The following is an 11,837-nucleotide window of genomic DNA, read 5'->3' as shown; positions in this document are numbered from 1 at the left end:
GATCTTCACATAGGATGATCAGCTTAGGATCTGCCACTGGTGCTGTCACTGCTGGACACTTGTCACAGTGCTGCCGGGCTATGCTGCCTCAGACACTGACTGCCATGCTGCTAGGCACTCAGATCCACCACATCATGTCCTAGATGGGGCCTCCGACTGGTTGAGCCCAGAAGATATGATAGTTTCCTAGTTGCTGGAACAAATTCTACCTCTTTGGCTTCTTCTTTTTTTAAAAAAATTTATTAATTAGAGAGAGAGAGAGCACAAGTTAGGGGGAAGCACAGAAGAGAAAAAAGTGGACTCCTCACTGAGCAAGGAGCCTGACATGGCACTCAATCCCAGGACACTGAGATCATGACCTGAGCTGAAGGTGCTTAGCCAACTGAGCTACCCAGGCACCCTTCTTTGGCTTCTAAAGTAGGGAGAAGAGTCCTGCCTTCTCTCTGTTCTGGGGCTCCCCAAAATGGGAAGGTCATTTAAAAGCTGGGTAGGGATCCCTGGGTGGCGCAGCAGTTTGGCGCCTGCCTTTGGCCCAGGGCGCGATCCTGGAGACCCGGGATCGAATCCCACATCAGGCTCCCAGTGCATGGAGCCTGCTTCTCCCTCTGCCTGTGTCTCTGCCTCTCTCTCTCTCTCTCTGTAACTATCATAAATAAAAAAAATTAAAAAATATTTTAAAAAAATAAAAAAAATAAAAGCTGGGTAGCCAGAATGACAAACATGCATAACACTTAGGTATTCTGCAAAAAGGCTGCTAGGATCTTGGAGAGACAGGGCAAACTGAGACCAGCCATGATCACAGGAGAAACACCCCCCTGGAGCTGTATGATACACGGTTTTCTTTCACCTAGATTCCTAAGATGGGAAAGCTTCCACCAGATTTCTTGATCATTTGCCCCTCAAGAAGACCTGACCTCTCAACAAAAGCCACACTAAGTAATAAAATAAGAATTAGCATTTTCCAAAGGAACCAGGAGGCAAATTTAGAATTCCTATCAAACTCAAGGCTCTGTTGGTCAGCCATGTGGATTGTCCAAAGGCACTGACCCAGAGAAATAAAAAATAACAAAGCATTGGAAAGACTGATTTTTATTTCCTCTGAAGAACTTACAGTTTAGAGAAGCTGATTAAATAGGTTGATAGGATCTCAGAGAAAGGCCCTACAAATGTAGGAATGGGAAAGGAGTGGATAATGTGAACATGGATCTTTTGTTGACTTCCTCATTTGGGAATATCTCTTTCTGCTTGCAGGAGTCCAAATGTTGAGGTTGAGTCCAAAGACCAAAAGATGAGGTCTAGGGACAGAGTCAACATGGCTGTGGCTGCTGTTAGAATTCTTAGACGGGCTTGATCATGGCCAAGTTTGCAGTCTCAAGACTGTAACTGGAAATCAGTGATTAAAAAAACGATAAATATTCCTTTGTTTTGGAACCGATATGGATATGCTCACCTCGGAGTAAATGAGGTATAGTTTGAGAACCTTAGAAAGTTACTTTATGGAGAATGTCTATATTATTCTAATTTTCCACAGTATGTTGCTTCTCTTTTGCTTCTCAAGTATCAAGACACTTGCACAGCTTCTGCTGTTGATGGGACCTTTTGAGGACTGTCATATCTTCCCAGTGAAAGCATTTCCAACCTCGCGTGATCAGACTCTTTAGTCAGATGGGGAACCAGCCTATCCCTCCCAGAAACACAAAGAAGAAAACAAACCAAGTTCATTTCTTTGGGTAGAATGAGTTCTGGCACATTTGGAAGTGGGATTTGACTCTCCTCCCTAGGACTGAATTTTAGAAAGAGAAGATGAGATCTTTAGGAGTGTGAGAAAGTACCATAACTTAGACAGTGTGGTTACGTGCAGGTAGGTAGTCTTTCACCTGGAACTGGATCCCACTGCCATACACAAGATTTAATGATCAGTTGTAAGAACACATAATGGGTCATGAAAAGTGAATAAATGTTTAAGAACTCCAGGGGTCTCTTGGAACTGGAGGTCCATCCGTTCCTGGGAAAATCCAGACCAGTCACGTGATGCCTCTTCTCTAACCTCAATATTTCTCCAGGAAAAAGGTCCCAGAAGAGTAGCCTGAGGGACAAAATGGAGACAGTGTGGGAGAAGGTGATGTTCCCCTTTTCCCTTTACCTTAGAAGCTGTTCGGAACAGGTGTTTGGTAAGGTGGATTGGAATTTCTAGTGGCCAATGCAAAGATAATGTCCTTTCACCTTAGGCTGTGTCCTTGGGGGACTGGATGGACAGTGAACAGTGAGCAGAAGATCTCAAGGAAGAGCCTGAAATGGCAAAACTGCCATGGATGAGGGAGGATGGGGACAGGGGCAGTGCTTCTGCTTATGCTCCGTGTAACACTCCATGGCTCGGGCCAGGGCCCAGGAAATTAGGCACAGTGAGCATCTTAGTTCTCAGTTATTTTAAAAGATGGCATCTAGGGTGCCTGGGTAGCTCAGTTGGTTAAGCATCGCCTTCCATTCAGGTGGTGATCTCAGGGTCTTGGTATCCAGCTCTGCGTCGGCCTCCCTGCTGCACGAGGAGTGTGCTTCTCCCTCTCCCTCTACCCCCTCCTTAGCTCATGCTTTTTCTCTCTCTCTCAAAAATAAATAAAATCTTTAAAAAAAGAAAAAGATTGCATCTATAATTAGATGACTTGTGTTTCATCCTCTTCTGTACCATTTACTTGCAGAATGACTTTAAGAAATTACCTAACCTGGGGAGCCCCAGTGGCTCAGCGGTTTAGCACCCCCTTTGGTCCAGGGCCTGATCCTGAAGACCGGGGATTGAGTCCCTTGTTGGGCTCCCTGCATGGACCCTGCTTCTGCCTCTGCCTGTGTCTCTGCCTGTCTCTCTCTTTCTCTCTCTGTGTGTGTGTCTCTCATGAATAAATAAATAAAATCTAAAAAAAGAAAAAAAAAAGAAAAAAGAAATTACCTAACCTTTCTGTGTTTTAGTTTTACCATTTGTAAAAGGACAAGAAGAATATGACCTGCCCCACAAGATTTTCATGAGTATTAAACTTGTTAATTCATGTGAAGTGCTTAGAGAGCAGTGCCTGGCACACGAGGAATTGTAATCAATAATAGTGTGATAAGCAGTAGGCTTCAATGTTACCATAGCTGTTAGCGTGTGCCAAAACAAGGGTGACATTTCCAATCTACAAAGCTTCCATGGGACATCTAGGTAAACTTTCATTTAGGTTAAGCTCAGGATATGCCACAGCCACTTACTTCCTTGTGACTGAAATTCCACAAGCGTCTCTGTGGTGGAAATAATTAACACCCATAATACCAAGAGACTGCTAGGGTTAACATCTTATCAGTAGTAAATGCTTTGTTTCGTTAAAGACTTTCCTAAGCAGCAAAGTGACATGGTTGAAATGCAGCTGTCCTGGGTCTTCTTAATATTAGGATCCTTATAGTGGAGTTCTCCTTGCGCAGGGGCCATGCTAATCTTCTCTGTATCGTTCCGATTTTAGTATATGTGCTGCCGAAGCGAACACAAGTGGAGTTCTCAAGATGGGGGATGCCATGGTTCTCCTAGAGCTTCTCACACATGTGTCCCTGGGATTTGGGGAGAATTTGAGAATGCGTAAATTCATGTTTTCATGGACTAAGACTTATAGTCTTTTTAAGTCTGTTGTTTTTCCAATGGGGTTCCGTGAGAATTGCATTTCCTTTATAAGTTGTCAGTATTAATGGAATTTGAGGAACATTGGTGGGTAGACAGGACATGGGCTTTGAGACCAGATAGATCCATGTTCCCACTCTGTCTCTACAACTTACTTGCTGGGAGGCCATGGAAAGTTACTTGGCCTCTATGAGCCTCTGTGTCTCATCTGTAAAATGGTGACAAGAGCTTTTCTTATCATGAAGAGTGTCTGTAAATTAGTGAGCACATGGTAGGGGCTCAGCAAAAGTTTTCTTCCATCATTTTGCCCATTTTTCTCTCTCCTAAAGAAAGAAGAGAGTAGTTACTCTGCTATTTTGAAGGAAGGTAAAGAGAAACTCAATCGAGATGTTAATTGAGCTCATGCTTGGAAACCCAGGGATTCAGACAGGGGTGGTATGATCAACTGACTGCCCTTCCCGCCCCCACCCTCCCCAAAAGATAACCATGTCCTCATTCCTAGAACCTGAGAATAGATTACCTTGTGTGGCAAAAGGGGACCTCACTGATGTGATCAAGGTAAGGATCTTGAGATAGAGAGATGGCCCAAGTGGCCCCTAGATGTGATCCTGAGCATCCGCACAAGACACAGGCAAAGCAGACAGAAGAGGAGAAGGCAGTGCAACCAGGGAAGCAGAGATTAGAGTGAATGTTGCCATAAGCCAATGGATGCCTGTAGCTTCCAGGAGCTGGAAGAAGAAGAAAGCAACCCATTCTCTCCAAAGCCTCAGGAGGGAGTGCTGGCCGGCCAATGCCTTCATTTCAACTTTGTGCAATCGACTTCAGACTCCTGGTCTCCAGAAATGTGAAAGAATAGATTTCTGTTGTTTTAAGCCACCAAGTATGTGGTCATTGGTTGTTGCAGCAATAGGAAGCTGTACAGATGGTTGGCATTATTCTTTTAAACAGATTCAAAGGTCATCTGGTGTGGTCCTGCTAGGTGGGGGGCAGGATGCTTTCTGGGGGACAGACCTCATGGGGCAGAGACTTTCCAGAAGCCATAGAAATCCAACATTTGGGCTTCCAAATTTTGGTACTCCCCGGGTAGAAATGGACATGTGTTCTCTCCTCTCCGGGTCACCCCTCGTCACGGCATCCTGACCCTACCTAGGAGTGGAATCATGTGACCGATGAAGAAATGGAAGGTGTGCTTGAGGGCTGTCCCCATCGTGAGATCAGCTGGGGAAGATAGCCTAAAATAAATGTCAGTCATACAGGAATTTTTAAGAGAAGAGGATGTCTTACCTTCTCAACTTTGGCTCTTCTGCAAATTTATTGTAACATCATCATGTCCTTAGAACATCAAATGTGAGAGCCACATTCTGCTCCTCAGTGTCTTAGGCAACAATCTCGCATGTAAAACATAGACGATAATGTTGTGCTGTCTCAGTATAATTACACCTTTGCATGTAAACCTTATCTTCTTTCTAGGCATTCAAAGTACATAATAGACCTTATCTGGTTGTTTCCCAACACTTGTGCCAGGTAGGTAAGGAACAGGTGTCATTATTGTCTTTATCCCATATATACTTACAGATTGCTTTCCTGGGGATTATTTTCCCAGAGCCTTATTGGCAGTAAGAGCTACCTGAAAGAAAGTGACTGGAGTCTGAATTTAAAAAACAGAACATCCTGTGGAGGCAACTTCAGGTCCCAGTACTGGGGTAAATCTAATTTCAGGCATTCTGAAATTATTTCTCTTTATTTGTGGATGTACAGGAGGGAATGAGATAGCAGATGATTTAATTAAATCAGTTCAACTGTTGCTACTGTTTAAACATTCAGCATCTGGAGGTGCTTTGGTGGTGCAGTTGGTTAAACATCCGACTCTTGGTTTCAGCTCAGGTGGTGATCTGAGGGTTGTGGGATGGAGCCCCACGTCAGGCTCTGGGGTGAGCGTGGAGTTGGGGTAAGACTCTCCCTCTCCCTTTGTCCCTCCCTGCTCTCTCTCTCAAATAAACAAATAAATATTTAAAAATTTTTTGAAAAATTTTCAGCATCTGCAGAGAACTTTGGTATATATTTCTTTATGCGATGGCAGTGGCATTACCGAGCATAGCTCAATATGGTAGGGCCAGCGACAAAATCTGGAATATGAATGTGATTCTCTAGCAATTTTTGACTAGTAGAGGCCCTTCCACTGTGGTGATAAAGACACCTAGTGCTGCAAAGGTCAAGAGTCAGGATTGGAGTAGGTCTCAATTTTTTGGGTTTGTAAAACGGGCACAATATTTACAGTAACCCATGGCTATGAGGATACAAGGAAATTATATATGTAGAGTGCTTTATAAACAGATAAAATTCTATAGAAAAACAAAATATTATGAAGGTTGGACCAATAAAATGATAGGCCCTGACACCCTAGTACAGGGTTATATTTTTTCCCAATGCATCTATTTCCAATTGGTCATCAGTGCCAAGAGTATGTCTTTAAATCTGTAAATTATTATCTTCCTGGAAAATCAGGAGAAAAGAAATTAAAGAGAGGAAGGAAGGCCTGGGGCTACAAACATATCAAAAAATTTTGACTGTGTCCAGTATGAACTCTAGTCTGTGTGGTGGAATTCAAGTGTCTATCTACTGTACAGGGTAGGAAGTGTGGAAAATAAAGCTTTCTGCACTTTCTGGAATGTGGATCCTTTGTTCAGGATCTACAAGGTAAAGAACTCCATAGGAAGTATTTGTTTAATTAATTGTAACCAGAACTCAGGTGTGGGTAGGCCAGATTTCACTGTGCAATGTTACTGTTTCTCCAACCATACTTGCGTTTTTTAGTTTTTTAAGATTTTATTTATTTATTCATGAAAGATACACACACACACACACACACAGAGGCAGAGACACAGGCGGAGGGAGAAGTGGGATCCTCACAAGGATCCTGATGCAGGACTCAATCCTAGAACCCTGGGTTCACGACCTGAGCCAAAGGCAGATGCTCAACCACTGAGCCATCCAGGCATCCCCATACCTGCATACTTTAACTCAAGTGCAAACCTTTGAGACTTGAACTCCTAACCTTCAAAATCCGAGGCTGCTACTTTGGCCACAAGGCACCTCAGTTCTTGTTTACCAGGACTGAGCGTTCTCATTAGACAGAGCCCCATTTATTTCATGCCCCTGCTGGAATAACATTGAGAAACCCAAAGGAATATCCATTTTAAAATAGTGTCTATGGCACCAAAAAGATTGTGGAGCTCTGAATCAGCCACTTACCTCATGGCAAAATTTACAGGCTTCCAGAGTTAAATGAAAATCAGATTGGAATGTATGGGCTTCTATTTTTCTGTAATGACACGTTATGAGTAGAAGGAGGGCAATTTTCTTGGACATTCCTCTAAAACCAGTGCACTTGCAGTGGTTGTTTTCAGTTTACAAAGCTATCTGAAACAGACCCAGGGCCCACTGCCCTCTCTGGGTGCCAGGACTCTGGGCCACTTTGGCCATTTTTCCAAGGACTATAAATTAAAATTAATAATCATTCTTTTTACTCCACTGTGTTTACCTCTTTTCAAAGCAGTTGAAAAGTAGATTTTAGTACCTCATTTTTTCCCCTGAAGCAATTTAATGATAACATAAGAAAAAATTATCTAAAATATCATCTTTGACTCTGGCTCCACCTACAAGTTGGAAGAATTTTGTAAGGAAGGAAAGAAATGTGTCTGTTCCTCTCATCCGGACTTTGAAAAATCCATACACTGTAACCTGAAAAGGAAAAATAAACACAGCCCATGAAATTCTGTGACAAAAAGGAATGAAAATGTTCTTAAGAAACACACACACACACACAACAAAACTGAACTGTATTCTCTGCAGGTTTAAAGGCAACCTCTGCCAAAATCTGCTTTCTGGAAACTTTCCTTTAGACCTGGCTCCTACCAAGTGGCTTGGCTGCAGGACACAGGCTTGGAAGACTGTGGTTTGGAATGTGTGAATGTTAAAATCAGACATTGTTCCTTTCTCTTTGTAACAACAACACGCCTTTGGTTTTGGCTGTGTACACGCTGGGTTTTCTGGTACTGCCTGTTTTCGTGTCTCCAGGCAGGTCAGTGCTACCGAGGAGATCTTGGTACTTTTGGATCATTTTCTTCTTGACCAGCGCTTGCCCCTTTCTCACGATGCCCTTGAGAACCTAGCAGACATGACTTCCATGTTGAAATGAAGAGATGACAGCGTGAATGGGAAATTGACTCGTGGGAGGCCACACAGTAAGCTGGAAGAAGAGTCTGGATTGGAACTTGGAATTCCCACATCCTCCCTGGGACTGTAAGCCTGGTGTCCTAAGGAAAGTTTCCTAAGACACTGAGCCCACAGCCCCAGGTAGATGAGACCCCAGGTGGCGAATCCTCACAGTGATGGACACCAGGGTGAAATAATGCTTGCTGGCTGGGACAGAGTGGTCACAAAGTTGTTTTATCCTGGATTATTCTAATTTAGGACATGTTATGATTCAGACAGAACACAGGTAACATTCCACCTAATCTCAGCTGTGAAACGACAAACATAAGATATGTTATGGGGACATGTCATGTGTTATGTGTCACATCCATAAGAACGAGACATAGGACATAACAGAATCAGTGGTTATTGGATTGTGGGGAGCTGTTTTCAGTAATCGATCCTGTTAGTCCCTGTGTCTTGTTCTTCAGCAGGTGATGTATGACATATGATCTGAGATGGAATGTCGCCCTAGGGACATGGTCTGTGTCATCTGCAAGATCACCTGCTCTAACTAAAAAAACACTGTCCTCAGGAAGAGGGCAGATGCCAAAGTCATTTTTACTGGATCCAGGAGGTGAGCAGATCTCTCTGTCTCCATTGTATATAGCACCATTCAGGAGGAGAGTGGGAATATGCTTGGCTGAAAGCAGAGGGTGCGCTGAAGAGTGTACTCCAGGGAGCAGGTGGTAGACAGAGAAGCTGAGAGATCTCTGCAATTAGTATAAAATGCTTCCTGACACCCAGGAAGACTTCCTGGTAGAGGAGGGTGTGGAAGGCACTGTGGGACACAGGAAAGGATCAGTGGGTGATCAGGAAATGGAAAAGTCAGGGGGGATCAGGGCACGGATATTGCCATCAGCCATATTTGCCTAAAAAGAAAACCAGACCTGCACTATGTATTATTTATAGCTTGTTGTACACATATTTTTTAAAGTGAACTGTTTGTAATTGCTTTATGATATCGGTAATTTTATACTACTTCTGTTTATTTGATAAAATCAGATTAAAATAATCTCCTCTTGTTTCTTTTTTTTCTCTTGTTTCTTTTTTTAAAGATTTATTTATTTATTTATTTATTTATTTATTTATTTATTTATTCATTTGAGAGAGACAGACAATTTGTGGGGGGCGGTGGGGACAGACTCAGGGAGGGAAGGAGCAGACTCCTTGCTGAGCAGGGAGTCTGATGCGATGTGGGGCTCCATCTCAGGACCCTGAGGTCATGACCTGAGTCAAAACCAAGAGTTGGATGCTTAACTAACAGCCACCCAAGTGCCCTTGAATAGTACACTTTAAATGGGTGGTATGTGAATTATATTTTAATAAAGCTGTTGTTAAAAGGTGGTTAGATGTCCCTATTATCTCTCCTGTCCAAGAACATATTTTCTGGACTAAGGAACACCAGACATGGTTCAGGATGGAGGTACCACACTAAAAGCAGAGATACTGAGTAAAATTTTGCTCACTGAATGCTGGTCCATGTATCACCTCTTCCATTCATCAGCTCCTAGTCTGGTGGCAGCTGCTTAGACCTTCCATCCAAGCAGAAAACTGAAAGTATTTTCTGGAGAATCTGTCCAGCCCTTGAGAAAAGATTTAATGACACTGATATGGGTGGGGGAGGGGTGTGTCTTCTAATGACAAGGCCTGGCTATGTGTCTGCAGTGAGACCCACCATTTGCAAGCTCCACACATACATACATACATACATACATACATACATACAGATTCCTATCTGTTTCTTAGCACATTTTTCTTACATATAAGTGGACATCCAGAAGTCCCCAGACATTTGAGGAAAACCTCTAACATGAAAACAGAAAACGAATAAACAGGAAAAGGAATTTTGATGAAATACAGATGAAAGGAGAAGAATAATTCAAAAGAAAAACTGTAATTAGTATCCTCAGAGTGATAAGGGAAGATTTTAAACCCATGAAATAAGACCAGGATACTATTAGAAAAAAATTAAAAAGAAAGAAACATCCAGTTGGTTTTCCAGAACATAAGGCAAATAAGAAGATCCCACTGAGTGCCTACAACGTCAAAGGGAGGTGGACTCACACCACGGTACAGCCACACAAAATCTCAGAAGACTGGAAACAAGGAAAAGACTCCACGAGAGGAAAATAAGTTAATACACAAAGAATCAGGAATCAGAGTAGCATCCCCTTCTCAATGGAAGTCAGAACACAATGGAACAATGTCTTTGAAATTCTGAGGGAAAATAATCTAATCCTAGAATTTTATACCCAGACACATTCTCAGTTACGTGTGAAGGTAGGCTAAAGATATTTTCAGACATGTAAGCACTCCCCAATTTTTCTTCACCAAAAAGGAAAATAAACCCAAAGAGAAAGACAGGGGATCACTAAAACAGAAAGTCCAACTTGGAGGAAGCTCACAGAATCCTCCAGAACATGGAAAAGGAAGAGCCAGAGATGACAGTTTACAGAGCAGCCAATCCAGATGGAAGCAGGTCAGGAGTTTCCAGGAAAAGCTTCTTCATGAAGATGAAATTAATGGAGGACCCAATGTGATTGCCTCTATCGAGAACTCTGCACAACTAAGGAAGAATTTGGAGATGATTCGTTATAAGTGCATAAAAAAAGGGGAATGAATTTTTAAAATCAAACAAGACTATTATTAATCCCATGGAAAATAAAATGATCAGGAAAGATAGTCACCATAGCATACTACATGGTTTAGCTTTTAATCGTAGTCAAAATAGCATAAACACAATATTTAACCAAAATTTCGTTTTAACTACATTGTAGAATGAGGACTGAGGAGGAAATGGGTATGGGATGTAGGTGGAGGACTGGGATGGGGATAAAATACCATGTCCTTGTCCTCCCAGGAGGGGAGTTAATGGCAAAGAACTGAAACTGACAAATTATAAAGTAGCAAGAGAAGTTTCCTTTTTAGAAATATGGAAGTAATTGCTAGAAGAATCAATTGAAAGTGACATCACTAAGGCATAGGAAACAAAGGTGGATTCAGAAAAATGCTTATTTTCATAACAATTCTTATAAAGCACTTGGGCATTTAAAAAATTACATGCAAGCATCATTTGGATAACAGTGAATGTGAGTTCCAGGTTTGAGCCCTGATGGAGTCACAAAAAAAGGGGGGGGGGGAGAAAAAGGGGGAAAAGTGAAAAAGGTTAATACTTAACAATAAGGAAATGAACAATTGAATTAAATAGGCCAAAGCCCTTCATAGACATCTCACTGAAGGTGATATCCATATGGCAAATAAGTAGATTAAAAGATGTTCCATATCCTATATCATCAGAAAAATGCAAATTAAAACAATGATTCTGCTACACCCATATTAGAATGGCCCAAATCCAGACCACTGATGATGTCAAACGCTGGCGAGGATGTGGACAAGATGTCTCATTCATTGCTGGTGGGGATGCAAAATGGCCCAGCTACTTTTCAGGACATTTGGCAATGTCCTCCAAAATTAAACATGCTCTTACTGTATGATGTAACAATCATGCTCCCTGATATTTACCCAGAAGAGTTGAGAACATGTGTCCACACAAAAATGTGCGCACAGATGTGTATTGGAGTTTTATTCTTGTGTTCCCAAACTGGAAGCAACCAAGATGTCCTTCTTGGTCTTGAATGGATAAATAAACTGTGGGCCATCCAGACAATGGGCTATTATTTAGTGCTAAAAATAAATGAAGCCATGAAAAGACATGGAGGAACCTGAAATGCACATTACGAAGTGAAAGACGCCAATCTGAAAAGGCTACTTACACTATGATTCCAACTAGGTGACATTTTAGAAAAGGCAAACTATGAAGACAGTGGAAGATCGGTGGCAGCCAGGCCTGGGGGAGGGGCACAGAGGGCTTCGAGGGCAGGAAGACTAGTCCGTGTGATAATATCATGGTGGATACAGGTCATTACATATTTGTCAAAACCCA

At 42.2% G+C, this 11,837-nt stretch overlaps 2 long non-coding RNA genes and 1 pseudogene across 2 annotated transcripts; all 3 read right to left on the bottom strand.

Annotated features, from left to right (window-relative positions):
- Nucleotides 1-711: 711 nt before the first annotated feature.
- LOC140634711 (uncharacterized) lies at nt 712-5,706 on the bottom strand. Its single transcript, XR_012032100.1, has 3 exons — nt 4,158-5,706; nt 3,793-3,960; nt 712-3,570 (listed from the first exon to the last, which is right to left on the bottom strand). It is a non-coding gene; the product is annotated as an uncharacterized lncRNA (long non-coding RNA).
- On the bottom strand, nt 3,409-3,509 carry LOC140636093 (U6 spliceosomal RNA; annotated as a pseudogene).
- Nucleotides 5,707-6,526: 820 nt separating the features above from the next.
- LOC140634710 (uncharacterized) lies at nt 6,527-10,059 on the bottom strand. Its single transcript, XR_012032099.1, has 3 exons — nt 9,959-10,059; nt 9,361-9,477; nt 6,527-7,378 (listed from the first exon to the last, which is right to left on the bottom strand). It is a non-coding gene; the product is annotated as an uncharacterized lncRNA (long non-coding RNA).
- Between the last annotated feature and the right edge of the window lie 1,778 nt (nt 10,060-11,837).

This window comes from Canis lupus, chromosome 6, assembly GCF_048164855.1.
Source record: "Canis lupus baileyi chromosome 6, mCanLup2.hap1, whole genome shotgun sequence".
Lineage (NCBI taxonomy): Eukaryota > Metazoa > Chordata > Mammalia > Carnivora > Canidae > Canis > Canis lupus.
Note: the sequence above shows the minus strand (reverse complement) of the source record. Positions and strands in the feature narration are given on the sequence as shown.